The 17,662-nt window shown below is 41.8% G+C and overlaps 1 protein-coding gene across 3 annotated transcripts in view; it reads left to right on the top strand.

Moving 5' to 3' along the window:
- The first annotated feature begins 905 nt into the window (after positions 1-905).
- The window catches only part of STK24 (serine/threonine kinase 24), a 71,040-nt gene continuing 54,283 nt past the window's right edge, over positions 906-17,662 (top strand). Inside the window, exons 1-2 of one of the 3 annotated variants that reach the window (XM_023740316.1) lie at positions 1,193-1,330; positions 15,003-15,139. The gene's annotated coding sequence lies outside the window, so the exon portion shown is untranslated. Of the gene's footprint in view, positions 1,331-15,002; positions 15,140-17,662 lie in introns of all 3 variants that reach the window. The other 2 variants (XM_023740315.1, XM_023740317.1) reach the window with 2 other exon arrangements.

Here is a 17,662-nt window from a genome sequence, read left to right as displayed (position 1 = left end):
ACACTGATTGCTTTTCCAATGTTGAACCATCCCTGCATTCCTGGAATAAATCCCACTTGCTCGTGGTGTATGACTCTTAATATGCTGTTGGATTCTGTTCGCTAGCGTTTTGTCGAGAATTTTTGCATCTTGTTGTTGGCGTTTTGTTGCAGGATGTTTAGCATCCGTAGCTCCACTCGCTAAATGTCAGTTTTTGTGAAAAACAACCCTCCACACCTGATACCTGGGGTGGGGTCATGTTGCTGCACACATTGAGAACTCAGCGGCTCCCACGTCTCTGGATAGGGGATTTGAGACCCTACAGCTAGACTCCTTGGGAGTGTGTATCGTGTATTTTCAGCTAATCAGGTTGGTGGGTTAAGAGGTTTTAGAAGCGATTTCAAGTATATGACGTTTATGTGACAAAACACGCTGCTTGTTTTCTGGGATCTGGTTAAACTGTTTTTGTTTCGGTGAGGGCAGTAGCTACAAGTGAAGAGGCATAAGATTGTATTTGTTGAACTTTGAAACATGGCCTGCTGTAAAACCGTTATAGTTAGGGTATGATAATTTTTTGTTTCTGTTATAGGTACCCGGTTAACCTATGTTTTAAAGACTGACCCTTAGGAAACTTTGGGTGTCCTGAGGGGAGAAAAGTAGAATTTTTGCATAGTTAGATGAATTTTTTTTTTTTTTTTTAGTAAATTCGTATATCCTAATGTATTCACTTCTACTCTGTCCTATAGGGTTGCTGTGAGTTGGAATCGACTTGATGGCAACGGGTTTGGTTTCTTTGGTTTTAGTGTATTCAGTTAAGTGTTTTGGTTTTTATTTACTTTGATTATACAAATTATACGAAAGCTGGGGCCTTTTTCTTATTTATTTTAATAATCTAGCTAGGTAGTTCTTGTTTGCACACTTACTGATTCACACATGTAGGCGATACTTAGAAATCTTATGTCCTGAATGTGAAGAACTGTGGTTGCAACCAGCCTGATCCTTAAGTAAGGAAAACAGATTAGTCCTTGCAAGACTATGGTTTGTATGTTACAAATAAAACAAAGACGTCACAGGCGCTATGAGTTATTAAAGTTCCTCTTCTTTTCCTTCTCTCTTACAGAACCTAAAAGCAGATCCAGAAGAGCTTTTTACAAAACTAGAGAAAATTGGGAAGGGCTCTTTTGGTGAGGTGTTCAAAGGCATTGACAATCGGACTCAGAAAGTGGTTGCCATAAAAATCATTGATCTGGAAGAAGCTGAAGATGAGATAGAGGACATTCAACAAGAGATCACAGTGCTGAGTCAGTGTGACAGTCCATATGTAACCAAATATTATGGATCCTATCTGAAGGTAAGGCTTAAAAATAAAAGGGCGATTTTCCGTTATGCGGCACTTGGCTGGTACGTGAGCAGCTTATATGAAGGACTTTTAATAGCACAGCAGGTTTTCAAAGGAAGGAGAAATGTTTTGACCTTTGCAGTCAAAAGAACCTGGCTTTGTTAGTTTTATCGTTCTTAAATGTCACCTATAGAAATATATTTTTCGTAAAAGTGTTTGATGTTGAAATTTCCTTTCAAACAAGAAAGAGTATTTCTGAGTAAGAATTTATCATAAAAATATACCTCTTATTAATTTATTGTAATAATAACTATTATTTACCTAATTTAGGATGATTTATAATGTAATGAGGAGTTCTGGTGGCGCAGTACGTAATTGCTCAGCTGCCGACCAAAAGGTCAGCAGTTCGAACTCACTAGCCTTCTCTCCAGGAGAAAGATGTGGTAGTCTGTTACTGTGAAGATTATGGCCTTGGAAATCCTATGGGGCAGTTCTACTCTGTCCTGTAGGGTCTCTGTGAGTCAGACTCGACTCACTGGCAGTGGGTTTGGTTCTTTGGTATGAGTAATAATAAAAACTCATAGCAACCTAAAAATATTAGTCTTTTGGGATTTTCAGCCACCATTTACGGTTTCATTTCATGCTGTGTTTAAGAACTGCTGCTGAGTATTGGTCATGTTGCTTAGTTAACTTGTTGGTCTATACTTGACTTTTCAGAATGCCAGGTGAGTACATGATTACCGTATACTTAAATACAGTAATAGTTATGATACAACACTACGAATTCTCCTTTCTCCGCTGAGTTGTTTAAGTGGGGAAGATTAGTCCTAAAAATAGTCTTCCAATCCTGCGTGGACCCATTTTATCATTTTAGATGGCGTAGGGTAGTCATGTTACACCTCCAGGAAAAGTTGAAACTATTGCTTGTTTTAAGTTCCTCAGCACATGCCTGTTTCACTGAACTTACAAATGAAATATCTTTCAAAATGGGATTTTAGGAATCTTAAGAATCGGTAAAAAAAATTCTGAAATAATTCTTATGGAAACCAAAGCCTTGTAGGTATATAAATAACCATTTCCTGAGGGAAGCGGCCAGTAAACCTGGATAATGTAAGGTGAGGCCTGCTCTCCTCCTGGGCTTGACCCATAAAGTCTCTGTGTTGCAGCTTTTAACCTGCTCTGATGTCAGGAAAGGGGTATTGCTGGTTTTCATTTTGTGGGAATAATAAGGTATAAGTGGAAGGATGGAAATGTTGAGAACCATTGGATTAATAGAACGAATATTAAAAGAAAATCAAATTTTAGTGATAATTATATTTTTCAAGCATTTGAGCATTACATAGGAAGGAATGGCAATCTATCATAATAGGTTAAGTGCAGCATTTTGAAATGGAAAGAATGAGTTTGGGAGTCACATGTGGCTGGACTAAATCTTGCTGTTTCTTACTTTGGTGTGTGGCCTTGAACAGGTTTTTTTTAAAAACTTCCATGAACTTTAGCTTCCTCATTTGTGTAATAGAAAATAATAGTATACACCCCACTGTTGTAAAGATTAAATGGAATTAAGTATGTGAAAGTACCTGGCATATAATAGCTACTTAATAAATGTTAATTTTATTTGTTGATTATTTATTCATATCTCATCTCTTAAATTACCTTTCAATAAAGGACGTATGTAATAAGGTCAACCAGGAAGATTAGGCAGGACCAAAGAAAGGAGGAGGAAGTACTCCAACAGTAAGAGTTAATGTTGCTCTGATGATGCATTTAGTTTGGATTCTGACAGGACAAAAAAGGAAGTGCTATAGGTTTCATAGTTCTCATGATCCAAGAGAACACTTACGACTTTCACAGGGGCAGGTGCAGAAACATCAAAAGTTGATGTTAAATTCCTTCATGAAAAAACAAACGGATTTAAAAAAAAAAAAAACACCTTGTTTTGAACTCTGTCCGCTGCATCACTTACTATCCTCTATGAAATGATTTCAACAATAGTTTTATAGTAAACCTGTAGTTGGATTTCATGCAGTATGCTGACATTGTGTTTTAATATAAATAATGATATCTTTGGCAAAGGAAGCGTGGAAGATCTTCACAAAGTTTTGGTAATTTATGCCAGCTAATATTTCACTTGGGTCAGTGTGCTTCTCGCCTTCCATGTGGGAGACCTGGCTTCGATTTCTGGCCAATAACACCTCAAGCGCAGCCACCGCCTGTCTGTTAGTGGAGGCTGTGTGTTGCTATGATGCTGAACAAGTTTCAGCAGAGCTTCCAGACTAAGAAAGACTAGGAAGAAAGGCCTGGCGATATACTTCCAAAAAATCAGCCAGTGGAAACCTTCTGGATCACAGTGGTCTGATCCATTGTTCGTGGGGTTGCTGTGACTTGGGGGCCAACTTGATGGCAGCTGACAACAATAACAATAATATTTAACTATGAAATCAAGGATTCTTGGTTTAGAAGTGTTTTCTTCAACCTCAGCCCCTCAGCAGTGTTTTTACTGCACGCCAGAGTGAGATTCCTTCATTGTGGCCCAGCGTGGTGTTTACCTGCCAGTACACATCTGGAGATTCCCAGCTGGTATGTCCTGTTTTTGCCTGTGTCACCAATTCTGGAACACAGGTTCTGAGTCAACCTAACCTTCATCTAGAGCTACCCATGTGTTTTAGTCAACTAACATTAGCTGCTGCGATAAACCTCGCAAATTTATAATGATAGAAGTTTATTTGTTGCTCACTGGTATTCCCGATCCATGGGCGGTTTTCCTCTAAACAGTGATTCAGGAACCCACGTGTTTTCTGTCTTGTGTCTCCTCCATCTTCCACCTTCCACGCGGCCATGCTCCTTTGCATCAAGTCAGCAAGGGGGAAACGTGAAGGGTCATGCCTGGGAAGTCTTAGGTGCCCAGGCCTGGATAACAGAGCATTACTTCTGTCCATGTTCCTCTGGCCAGAACTCGGTTACATGACCACAGCTAACTCAGGGGAGGTTGGGAGAGACCATCTAATTGTGTGCTTAACGGGAAGAGAAGACAGGTTTGGTGCACAGCTAGCTGGCCTTTTCTGTAGTCAGTTTATAAAAGGAAATGGAATAATTCATGAATTGATTTTCTCCACTGACTGCCTTCAGGTAGGATGAAAAACTCTTGATGATTTTATCTCAAGTACTTTATGTATTTTGTTAGGCGGACTGTCCTTTAGGAAATACAGCTGCCACAAGGATGCCAGGAATAACATTACCATTGCAAAAAGTTGCCCCTGATACTTGAAACTATGTAAAAGATCGTTATGTCGTATTTGGCTAAAAGCGTAATAAATTACTCATGTTAAACAATATTAACTATTGTAAATTGGGCAGGACAAGACTCCAGACCTGTGATTCTGTCTGCCCTCTCTTATATAACATGTTGTTGCTGTTAGATGCCGTTCAGTTGGTTCCAACTCATAGCGACCCTGTGTACAACAGAAGGAAACACTGCCCAGTCCTGTGCCATCCTCGCGATCATTGTTATGCTTGAGTCCATTGTTGTGGCCACTATGTCAGTCTATCTCCTTGAGGATCTTTCTCTTTTTTGCTGACCCTCTACTTTACCCAAGCATGATGTCCTTCTCCAGGGACTGATCCCTCCTGATAACATGTCCAAAGTATGTGAGATGAAGTCTCGCATCCTTGCTTCTAAGGAGCATTCTGGCTGTACTTCTTCCAAGTCAGATTTGTTTGTTCTTCTGGTGGTCCATAGTATAGTCAATATTCTTCACTAACACCATAATTCAAAGGCATCATCAATTTTTCTTTGAGCTTCCTTATTCATCATCAAGCTTTTGCATGCATATGAGATTATTGAAAACAGCATGGTTTGGGTCAGGCGTACCTTAGTCCTTAAGGTGATATCTTTACTTTTTAACACCTTAAGGAGAGATTTTGCAGCAGATTTGCCCAATGTGTATAGCACAGTTTCATGAAATTCCTTGACGCAGAAGAGAACCCTCAGTGGTGAGCCAGAGGATATTCCGCCATCAGCTTGGTAGCCTTATGAAGTTTAAATCAGTGGAGTCCCAGATTACGCCTTGGAAACCCTGCAGGGCAGTTCCGCTCTTCTGTGTGGAGTCACTGAGTTGGTACTGACTCGACAGCAAACAGCAACAACACTGTCAATTAAGATTAAATTGACTTGTAAGACAAATGGATCTTAGACACAAGGTTGAAAATAATGGTGCTTTGTGTGCTTTTTCTTCCCCTTTGAGAGCACTCGCCGTAATATTTTTAGTTCTTTACTAGGTGATTGGAGAAGGCCTCAGGATTTCACCCTGCATTAAGGAACTTCCACATAGCAGGACCTCAGAGGAGATGACTAGAAGTTGGTTTCTTCCTTGCTGGGTTAGCCTTAGAAGGTTTCATAATTATGTTTTGGTTTCATTCATCTGTTCTAGAAAAATAGATCAGAAACAGTAGTTACGTGATCTGAATATAATAAATATTATTGAGCATCAGGAGAATAGAGGTAATTTTGATTGTATTAAAAAAACAAAACAAAACACCAGTTGCCGTCAAGTTGATTCCGACTCTTGGTGACCCCGTGTGTGTCGGAGAAGAACTGTTCTCCATAGGGTTTTTGTTTGTTTGTGTTTTTAAATTGTACTTTAGATGAAGGTTTACAGAACAAATAGTTTCTCATTAAATAGTTAGTACACACGTTGTTTTATGACAGTGGCTAACAACCCCACAGAATGTCAACACTGTCCCTTCTCAACCTTGGGTTCCCTATTACCAGCTTTCCTGTCCCGTCCTGCTTTCTAGTCCTTGTCCTTGGACTGTTGTGCCCCATTAGTCTCATTTTGTTTTATGGGGCTGTCTAATCTTTGGCTGAAGGGTGAACCTCGGGATTAACTTCATTACTGAGCTAAAAGGGTGTCCAGGGGCCATACTCTCGGGGTTTCTCCAGTCTCTGTCGGGCCAGTAAGTCTGGTCTTTTTTTGAGAGTTAGAATTTTGTTCTACATTTTTCTCCAGCTCTGTCTGGGACCCTCTTTTGTGATCCCTGTGAGAGCAGTCAGTGGTGGTAGCCAGGCACCATCTAGTTGTACTGGACTCAGTCTGGTGGAGGCCGTGGTAGTTGTGATCCATTAGTCCTTTGGACTAATCTTTCCCTTGTGTTGTGTTTTCTTCAGTTCTCCCTTGCTCCCGAAGGGGTGAGACCAGTGGATTATCTTAGATGGCTGCTCACAGGCTTTTAAGACCCCAGACGCTACTCACCAAGGTAGAATGTAGAACATTTTCTTTATAAACGGTGTTATGCCAGTTGAGCTAGATGTTCCCCGAGACTACTCCGTAAGGTTTTTAATGGCTGATTTTTCAGAAGTAGATTGCCAGGCCTTTTTTTCGAGATGCCCCTGGGTGAACTCAAGTGTCCAGCCTTTTGATTAGCAGCTGAGCTCGTTAACTGTTTGCAGCAGCTATGCTCAAATCACAGAATTACTTTCTAGCATATTCTTTTTCCAAAGATTCAAAAACAATTTAGGGAGTAGAGGGAGGTAAAAATGTATGTTTATATTGATGAATTTGGAGCCTGGAAAGGCCTTGAAGATCATCACATATCATAAAAGAACTTCATTCATTGTCATTCATGTGTTGAATTTTTTGGAAATTAAACAGCTAGAATACGTAATTAACCAGAAACCTTCATGTACAAACCAGTATACCACTGGAGTTTTCCACCAAAAAAATACCATCCATGAGGTCAAAGTGAAACCATGGGTAGGAGGTTTTGAGGTGGAGTGTAGGAGAGAGAGTTTTGTATGTGTTTTGTAGTCAGGCAGTGATAACAGCAAGATGATAAAGAAGATCATGTCGTGTAGTCTAGGATCCTAAGCCTTCTTCCGCTCTGTATTGCATTCACACATACAGGCCGTTCTCTTCAGCAACATGAATCTCTTGGTTTTGGTCTGTTGTTGTTTTGGGGCGATGGCCAGGCTCTCAGGATCTTCACTTGGAGATACACTCGTGGTTAGACCAGGATCCCAGTCTCAGATGCTAGTGCGGGGGTACTTGGCTGCCTGGGGTGCTCTCCGAGCCCCTCATATCCTCAAGGGTAAAACTTGAAGATACTTACCTTACAGGATTGCTATAAAGATTGATACCATGCGTGTCAGGAACCTGGCATACAGTCGGTTCTCAGTAAACGATAATTTAAACATTGTTTTATTGTAATAAGGGAAAAGAGATCTATACCAAATGATTCACAACTCATACGTCTAAAAAACATTGTTAACACACTAAAATGAGATTGTCGTTCTCTTTTGCAGTAAATTATTTAGTGTTTTCAAACTTCATGTCAGTTTAACCAAAGCATTTTGGGTGTAATGCAGAAAAGGAAAGCTGTGCTTACCAAACCGTTACTGCCTTCGTTGTACTAGTATCAGTGTTAGGGAAATATATCCTGTGGAGGGAGTAGTCTAATTATGGATTCAGATTTCTGACTTACGAATAAAGTTTCTTCGATTCCTAAAACTCTCTAGGGTGGCTTTACCCATCAAATTCACCTGAAGACATTAACATGGGAAAGTACTTCTGATGAGTTTTAGAAAAGTCAGTACTTTATGAAAGTACAGATTATTTTGATACAAGGTTGATTGTGTTGTCCACGTTACAGACACATAATCTCATTTTAGAGTGATTTTAGAGTCATTTCTCCAAGTTATATTCTTTAGACTTATGGTTTCTCATTTTTTCCCCATCCTTCCCCTATGGGAAAATAGTAGTAGTTCCTAGACTAGAGTCACCTAGTACTTTGTGCCTCTCTGTACGTTTTGATGACTTACCTGTACAAGTGGCAATGTCTGAAGACATTTTTGGTTGTTACTGTGGGGTGAGGGTAGGGGGCAGGGTGATACTGGCATCTGGTGGGTAGAGGCCAGGGATGCTTTTAAACATTCTGCAGTGCTCAGGAACGCCCCCCCCCCCACAACAAACAGTTATCCAGCCCAAAATGTCAGTACTGTCACTGTGGAGAAACCGTGCCTTGTGGTCTTTTATCTTGGAATATGGATGTCTTAGGCTGGGTTCTCTAGAAAAGCAAAACCAGTAGAGCCTGTGTGTGTATATATATATATATTTGCATATATATGGGGGCAGATTTATATCAAGGAAATGGTTCACACAGTTGTAGAGGCGGGAACGTCCCAAGTCCGTGGGTCAGGATGGAGGTTTCTCCTGATTCATGTAGCAGCAGGGGCTGGCAAACCCAGGATTGGCAGGTCAGACAGCAGGGCTCTTGCTCTCAGGCTGCAAAGGTCAATTAATCCCAAGACTGGCAGGCAAGACCACACGTAAGCTGCTAGCTCAAGTCCCAAGAACTGGCGATAAGGTGAACAGGAGCCAGCTGCAGGATCCAGAGTGAGCAAAAAGCCCCTGAGCCTTGCCAGAATGTCCATTTATATTCAGTGCAGGCCCCACGCCCAAGGAAACTCCCTTTCAACTGATTGACTACTTAACAGCAGATCCCATCATGGGGTGATCACATATCAGATCTCAACGGGGAAGTGATCACAACATTTATATGACTGCCAAAACACTAAGAATCATGGCCCAGCCAAGTTGACACACAATCTTAACCATCGCAGTAGGTATAAGTAACATTAGTATTTCTAAGGCTGACATTTGGGGGTCTTGGACTATCCCAAAGGGTATGTGGACAGAGAGTCTCAGAGACTGCAGTTACTGCCCACGTGGTTTTTAGTGGCCAGACGATTGTGAGCATTGCGAACAAAACCCGTCCAAAGTCTGGACGGTGTCTTTGCACCACTCAGGCCCTGTCCAGCCCTTAGGGCTATGAACCGTGAAATCTCAAATATCATCTTGGGGATGGTATCTGAAAGGTGCTTCCATGGGTTACTTTTGTTCCAATGTAAGATAGGGCAAAAAGCTCTATGATTCCTCGGGAACATTATGGGCTGAAGAGGCTCACTCACAGCAGGAATTGTTTATCTAAATATTAACTGTGACCCTTTTCTAGTCTAGTGTTCATTATAAACCCAGCTTTCCTTAATAAAGCAGCAGAAAGCGATGTTGGCCTAGCTGCTTCCAGATACAGTTCACTAAAATGAGAGGGAACCATTCCATCACCAAAGGATGTCTTAATAGGAAGTTTATGATTTTCCTTTGAACACTTGTACACTTACTGCAAAATTAATATTCCCTGAAACATTTTTTAATATCTGGAGTAGTACTGTGTACTTGGAGCCCTGGTGGCGCAGTTGTGAAGAGCTTGGCTGCCCGCCAAAAGGTCAGCAGTACAGATTCACCAGCCGCTCCTTGGAAACCCTACGGGGCAGTTCTGCTCTGTCCTGTAGGGTCACTATGAATTACAATTGATTTGACGGCAACGGGTTTTTTTACCGTATACCTGGAGGCTCTCACCAAAAAAAAACATGGAAAAAATTTTTTTGCATGTTTTCTAGCAAACAGATGATGACCAAAATAGAAGTAATTACCTGGTTTTTATTTTTGACCTTGGTCATTTGAGTAGTGTTAATGAATCAGTGAGAAAGCAAGGCAGATGCTGATACCTTTTTTCTTTTCCTTTTTTGTTGGTTTTAAGTTTTTTGTGTTGTAAAAATGGTACAGTATGTGATGCTTAGTGCTAAAGCAGAGATTGTTCCACTGTAGACTTTTTGAGTGTTGGGCTAACTTCATAGCCGATAAAATCTCCTACTTGATTCTGTTGAATCAGTTGTCGGTCATTTTCGTGCATTTCTTTCCTCCTTTTCTGTTATGGGCCTCAGATGAGAAGAGTTGAGTGTTTTCTCTTTTGCTGTTGATGGCATCATCATCATTGATCTATGTAAGTTTTTCGATCCATTTTATGTAATTTTTTACTATCTTTCATCTCTACTGCCGTTCTCTTTTTACCACAGGTTTTAATGTCTTTGAATTTGTATGTATCCTCAGTAGCTAAGTATTGTTTTGTGTACTCACTTTGATTTATTTTTTCCCTACCACGTATATAAGGAGCCCTGGTGGTGCAATGGTTAAGCGCTAGGCTGCTAACTGAAAGTTGGCGGTTCAAACCCACCGGTGACTCCACGGGAGAAAAGACTGGGCGATCTGTCCCGTAAGGAGTGCAGCCTAGGAAACTCTGTGGGTAGCTCTCTGTCCTGTACATCGCCACGTGTCAGAATCAACTCAACAGCACACAACAATAACTACGTATATACTCTGCGAAATTTACACACTGTAAAATTTACTTTTTTGGGTGTACAGTTTTATGTGTAGGAACACATGGATTTTTATAATCACCACCACATGTAGGATACAGAACAATTCTAGCATCCCATAGAATTTCCTCATGCTGCCCCTTTGTGGTCAGACCCTCCTCCCACAACCTAACCCCTGGAAGCACTGATTTGCTCTCTGTCTCTATACAGTAGTTTTGCCTTTACCAGAGTGTCGTAGAAATGGGATCACAGGGTGTGTAACCTTCGGGCCTGCCTTCTTTCAGTTAGCGCAAAGCACTTGAAATTCATCCATGGTCATGTGTGTGCTGTATATTCCTTTTTATTTCTGAGTGGTATACCATCGAATGGATTCACCGTATTGACCTCTTGAAGGACATTTGGGTTGTTTCCAGATTTTGGCAGTTACAAATAATGCTGCTGTAAACATTTGTGTACCGTTTTTGTATGAACACACATTTTCATTTCTCTAGGATAAATATCTAGAAGTAGGATTGCTGGGTCATACGTTAAGTGTATGTTTAGTTTTGTGAGCGACTGCCAAATCGTTCTCCTGCCTACTGTGTCGGTCTGCATTTCCATCACACTTGGCCTTGTCAGGACTTCCCACGCGAGCCAGTTCAGGTGTGTGAAGTATCTCATTTTGGTTTAGTTTGCAATTTTCCTAATGACTTAAAATTTTGAACATCTTTTCATATGGTTCTTACCATTTCCATGCAACACTCTGGACTTCATATTTGGGGGTAGAACACTCACTATAGTTAAATGCTGCCATCTTGCTCTTCAGAATAACCTTATAAAGTTTATACTCCCACTAGCAGTGGATATGTTTTTTGAGATCCTTTTTTTTTGTCCCCCGCTTCTTTATAACTGCTTTATTGAGGTACAGTTTACATACTATACAGTTCACCCATTTAAAGTGTACAATTAAATGGTTTCTAGTATATTCACAGAGGAGCCCTGGTGGTGCAGTTGTTAAGAACTCGGCTGCTAACCCGAAGGTCAGCAGTTTGAATCCGCTGGCCACTCTGTGGGAGAAACATGTGGCAGTCTGCTTCTGTGACTACAGCCTTGGAAACCCTGTGGGGCCACTCTGAGTCAGGATCGACTCGACGGCAGTGGGTTTGGTATGTTCACAGAGACCATCATCACAGTCAGTTTTAGAACATTTTCATCACCTCAGAAAGAAACCCTGTGCCCTTAGCAGTCCTTCCCTATTTCTGCTAATCCTCTCAGCCCTTAACAACTACTGTCCTACTTCCTGTTTCTACAGATGCGTCAGTTTTGGGCATTTCATACAATCAGACATACAGTATGTGGTCTTTTGTGTTCGGATCTTTACGTTTGGCATAATGTTTTCAAGATTCACCCATGTTGTAGCATGTATCAGTACTTCCTTCCTTTTATGATTGCATTCCTTGTGTCCCATTGTATGGATAATGCTGCATTTTATTTATTCATTTGTCGGTTTATGGTCATTTTGCTTGTTAGCACTTTTTGGCTGAATTGTGAATAGTGCCGTTGTGAGCATTTGTTTATAGGTTTTTGTGTGGACACATGTGTTTATTTATCTTGGGTAAACAGTACCTACTAGAAGTGGGATTGCTGGATCATACAGTAATTCTATGTTTAAGCTTTTGAAGAACTTCCAGACTGTTTTCCAAAGCAGCTGCACTGTTTTACATTCCCACGAGCAGTGAGTGAGGGGAGTGGAAAGCCAGTGTGCCTTTGATAAGGCACCCCTCCAGTGGATCCTGAGCTGAAGATGGCGCACGCAGCCATCATGAGCATCTGCTCTCTGCCTCCACTGTCCTGGGCAATCTGGCATCTGCCTACTTGTCTGGAGTCCTTTTGAGTGAAGTCATTGAGATCCCACTGGGAGCTTGAGCACATTAGCAATACAATGGCCCTGCAGGCTTCTGGCCCAAGATCTCCATTTCACACCTCCTGGATATCAGGTATCATTTTCCAAAGCCCACGTTGGCTGGCCCAGTGTTGGATTTTAATGTATTGCCACCTTATTTCTCCTGTAGTTCAACAGGAGACATTCTTGCCTAGCATGCGTGCAGTGGTTTCATTAAATCCTCAGTGCTTAGGCATGTTCTTCTCTAGAGTTAATATGTCCTGAATGGATGGATTTGAAGTTGTTCCAGCAGCTGTGGCCCACTTGATAAATATCTAGAAATGTCGTCAGCGTCTAGAAGAGTCTCTTCTACTGGACTGGGAAATTGTACTCCTTGGCAACCGCTGTCGCGCACGTTCTGCAGGATGGTCCCTGGTTTCTCGTGCTCCTTCTCTGTTGCTTACGCTCTGTCTTCTGCCAAGAATCTCATATTGGCTTCGTGGTCATGTAACTTTCCTTGTTGGCGTAAGCTTCTTCCTCACCTGTGGATGGTTTATATAGACACTATAAAACAGCTGTGGTGCTAGCCACGGCAGCGATTACATTCCTTCTCTGTACAGACATGACAGTTACTTATTTGTAAACTCGCTTTCTGAGGAGCTAGGTTTTGTCTGGTATCCTAGGGCCGGTCCTTTGTAGTAACATTGCTTTTTTTTGTCTGACTGTTGAGAACCCTGGAGCCCTGGTGGTGCAGTGGTTAAGAGCTAAGGCTGCCAACCAAAAGGTCAGCAGTTCGGATCCACCAGCCGCTCATTGGAAACCCTATGGGGCAGTTCTGCTCTGTCCTGTAGGGTCACTATGAGTCAGAATCAACTGAACAGCAGTGTATTATTGAGACCTCTTGGGCCCTGAAGGAGTTACTGATAAGGTTCCTGGTCATTTCAGGAGGGGTAAAGTGGTTTACAAGGATCCCTGGTGGTACAGTATTTAAAGCGCTTGGCTGCTAACCAAAAGGTTGACAGTTCGAACCTACCAGCTACTCCACAGGAGAAAGATGTAGCAGTCTGCTTCTGTAAAGATCACAGTCCAAACCCCAAGGGGCAGTTCTCTGTCCTGTAGGGTCACTATGAGTCGGAATTGACTCGCAGCAGGTTTGGTTTTGGTTTTAAAGTGGTTTAATTTGTTTGCCTTTTGAAAACCTGCCAGACCTAATGGTTTTATATTGGTATGTTTGAGAGTCCTTTTGCCCTTGTGATGATCCATCTTTAGAAAAATTAAATTTGTTAGTGACTCTTTTCTCTCTTCGCCCTCTTTGATTGGATTCCTAAAACTTACGGAGCCCTGGTGGCGCAGTGGTTAAGAGCTCGACTGCTAACCAAAAGGCTGGCAATTCGAATCCACCAGTCGCTCCTTAGAAACCCTATGGGGCAGTTCCACTCTGCCTTATAGGGTTGCTGTGGGTCAGAATTGATGTGACAGCAACGGGTTTTTTTTTTTGTATGTTGGAAGCAGACTTTTTAAAGCTCAGAAATATCTCTCATAATACTCTTCATGACTTTTTTTTCTCTTTCTTTGTATTCTGGATGCATAAATAACTGTAGACACAGTATTTCTAATTTACAAATCAGATAATTTCAGGCATCTTTGTCTGGAGGGAAAGATACTCTTTTAAAAAAAGAAATTGTGAGGTGATATACAATAGTACATACATAAACAGTTTTGCCGTCTCTGTAAGTAGTTAGGAAGTAGTGATGTCTTGGCATTGAGTGACTATTGGTTTACTACAAATTGAGTTGCTAAAAGTAATTTATATAACCTCTTAACTAGATGCGGAGTCCTGGTGGCACAGTGGTTAAGAGCTTGGCTGCTAACCAAAAAGCCAGCAGTTCGAATCCACCAGCCACTCCTTGGAAACTCTATGGGGCAGTTCTACTCTGTCCTATAGGGTCACTATGAGTCGGATTTGACTCGACGGCAACGGGTTTGCTTTTGGTTTTTAAGTAGATGAAGCATTGTTACGCTAGGTTAGGTATTCAACTTAGTTTACTGAATTTTGATTATTTGTCATTGACTTAGTATGAAATTGGTGTTTTTTGGTTATATGTTTCAGCTGGAGTTAATGACTTTTCCCTGTTATTATTAGTGGAGTCAGTGAAGGTAGGTCCATGGCAGTGTTGATTAGCAACAGAAGCTAACCACCTGTATTTTGCATTTACATATATGTCTTTTCTCTTGCTTCCAGCAAAGGCTGGTGTAGGGTGGTGCATGGATTTTGGAGTCATTATGGATCAGGTTTTTTTAAACAAGTGTGAAGAAGTGGAGTTTGGCTTGTGTTAAAATATTTGGTAGAAAACATTGGTTCTTTAAAATCAGTGGCTTTATTTATGGCTCCTCTCTGAGAAGTGAAATACTGTCACATTCCCTTTCTATCCTGGGGTGTGCCATGAAAACGTCTTGCCTTTCTTGCGTCTGCTTCATACTAGGTGAACCTGTGTTTCCATACGTTTCTTTTCGAAAGTTCGGATCCTTTCAGAGGCTGACAGACTTGTCCCTAGAAGAAAGGGGGCATAAATATGCCAAATGCAAAACCACAATGATTTCTTTGATTGCAGGGACCTTTGGGCCAGCTTGCGGTAAGAACTTGCCTTTAGAAGATCTTTGGTCCCATCAGTGTCTCCCTCTCCTCAAAGGGATGGCAGCCCGATGGACTGTGGGCAAATGACCCTGACATCAGCAGTCTTCCAAGGAGGTAAGCTCTGTCAGTGCCTCCCCAACGCCATGCCGCCTTCCTCCACAGTCCCAAACTACACCTCCAGCCACACCTTGTGCAGATTGGTCAGGAGAACTTGGGTCTTTCTCTCTTGCTTCCAGCCAAGGCTGGCGTTAGGGTTCAGACACCTCAGGTAGCAGATAGCCCTTATTCCACTGGGCTCAGAAAATGAATTGAGAGAAAGTGAAATGGTTGCTTTCTCCTGGTTGAGGACAGAAATTCCCATGAGATGGTGGTCTTGAACTCATGGACAGTCCTTTCTGGCTTTATGTCTATATTCTGGCTTTATGTCTGTCTTAATTCTGGGTACTTTGAGCCATTTGTTGCCATTTGGGGACAAGTTGCAAAGAATCTGTTACTCTTCTTGTTTGTAGGTATTAAGGGAGAAACTATCAATGGGGTTGCCATTAGCCCCTGTAGTGATTACCCACCCCTGTATGAATCTGCTGCTGAACACCCAAAAACCAAACCTGTTGCCACTGAGTCGATTCCAACTCATAGCAACACTATAAGACAGAGTAGAGCTGGTTTCCAAGGAGTGGTGGTGGATTTGAACTGCTGACCTTTTGGTTAGCAGCCATAGCTCTTAACCACTATGCTACCAGGGCTCTAAGTCTGGTGCTAGTGAAGGTAAAATTCCAGAGACCAAGCTTAAACTTTCTAGAAGGTATTGCTGCAAATCTTGACCCAGGGAAGGCACCAAACCAAAACCAAATCAATTGCCATCGAGTCAATTGCAAATTGTCAGACCTTTCTTTCAAGGTGCCTCAGGGTGGGTTTGAGGCACCAACTTTTTGGTTAGTAATTGAGCACTTAACTGTTTGTGCCAGCCAGGCAGCCAGGGGAGGTATAGCGGACCAGTAATCCACCGTTTTCTTAAAGCAGTGCATGTTCTTTGGTGAAACTATAGACTGGAAACGGTTGCAGTGCTGAGCAGACTTGATTGTTGTTGACAGATTCCGCTTCCTCCTGCTGTATTGCTTCATTCAGAATAAATTACCAGTTTCTTAGCTAATTTTTGCTTTGTTGTTCTTGTTTTCTCTTTAATTAAAAGCTTAGGTTGCGGGGTTGAAAGAGGAGAAATTTTAACTTGTATTTTGGGGAAAATATGCTGGGAGCGAGATTCACTTCAACTCTCTGAATGTAAAAAATCTTCAGAAGTTTAAAGTGTGACTGTTGAGAGAGACAGATTTTAACCCAAGTGGGATCTTCGGATTTTCCTAGTAGTCCCCACATGTCCCTTTTGGACAGACAGTGTGGTTGTGGCACTATTTGCTGGCAGTTGCAGGCTTAATAAGTCTCGGTGGTCTTTTTTCCTAACCCTTTAAAGTCAACTCTGTTGTAGTCTAAGGTGTGCAGCGGTTAAGTGCTTGGCTGCCACCTGAAAGGTTGACGTTTGAACCCACCAGCCACTCTGCGGGAGAAAAGACCTGGTGATCTGCTCCCGTAACGATTACAGTCTAGGAAATCCTACGGGGCTGTTCTACTCTGTCTTACAGGGCCACTGTGAGTCGGAGTCGACGTGCCGGCTCACGGCAACAACAAGATAGATGTTCTGGGGATGTCCCCTTTGAGCTCCTAGTCACAGTTAGATACAGTGCTCTGTGAGGCTCTGAGTAGTGGGGGATACATTAGGAAGATTATCTCGTGGTTCTCACATGTTCTTTTACTTTTCAAGTTTCCCCCTATTCTGTTTACTTGCTAAGAGGGGCAGTACGCCACCTGTAATCCCTTGTTCTTTCTTCTGTGGACTGTGTGAATAAAGCCACAGCAGCTTTAATGAACGGTAGCAGTGCAAACAGTGAAGTTTTCATGTGATACCAGCAGGTTACGAAACCAAGGTTATTAAATGACGTTAATTCTAGCTTCTTGTTTTAATGATGAATCAAGTTTGGTATTACTTTTTCTGGTTTTAATAAGTCTCTGCCTCTATTCTATATTCTGGAAATGAGCACTGGCCTGCTGGGGTGGCTTCTTTGAGCTGGTAATCATTGGGCCCCTTAACTCACGTCTCTGTATGAGTCACAAGTATGTAGAATTGTGTCTCCCATCAACCTGTTTTTGAAAACACTATCTTGATAAATTCGGAGCTGATGTTTGCAACTGTATTTGTTTGGCAGTTGGGTTTGGACTGGAGGCCTAGAGCATGCGTAACTAGTGAGTGCTCAGTTATACCATACTGAAAAAAATGTATGAGAAGAAGTATTGCCAGTGTATGCAGTATAAGGTGTGTGAGCTCTTGATTACCTGGGATCTGAAGTGTCTTCCCCTACAGGTAATCCTCTCAGGTATTTGGCTTTTTCTCATTGTTAATGGAATTTCAAGTACATGAATAAAGCGTTTGGGATTCCCAGTGCCATTCGCTCCCTCCAATAGCGTATTACGATTGTGTCGACATCATTTTTGTGCTGTGTCCGAAGGTTTATTATGCCTCAGCTTACTCTTCCTTGATCTTAAGACCAGGTTTCTAAGGCTACAAGAGCTAGCCTCAGGTGTCCTCTT

This window comes from Trichechus manatus, unplaced genomic scaffold (assembly GCF_000243295.1).
Source record: "Trichechus manatus latirostris isolate Lorelei unplaced genomic scaffold, TriManLat1.0 scaffold00153, whole genome shotgun sequence".
NCBI lineage: Eukaryota > Metazoa > Chordata > Mammalia > Sirenia > Trichechidae > Trichechus > Trichechus manatus.
Note: the sequence above shows the minus strand (reverse complement) of the source record. Positions and strands in the feature narration are given on the sequence as shown.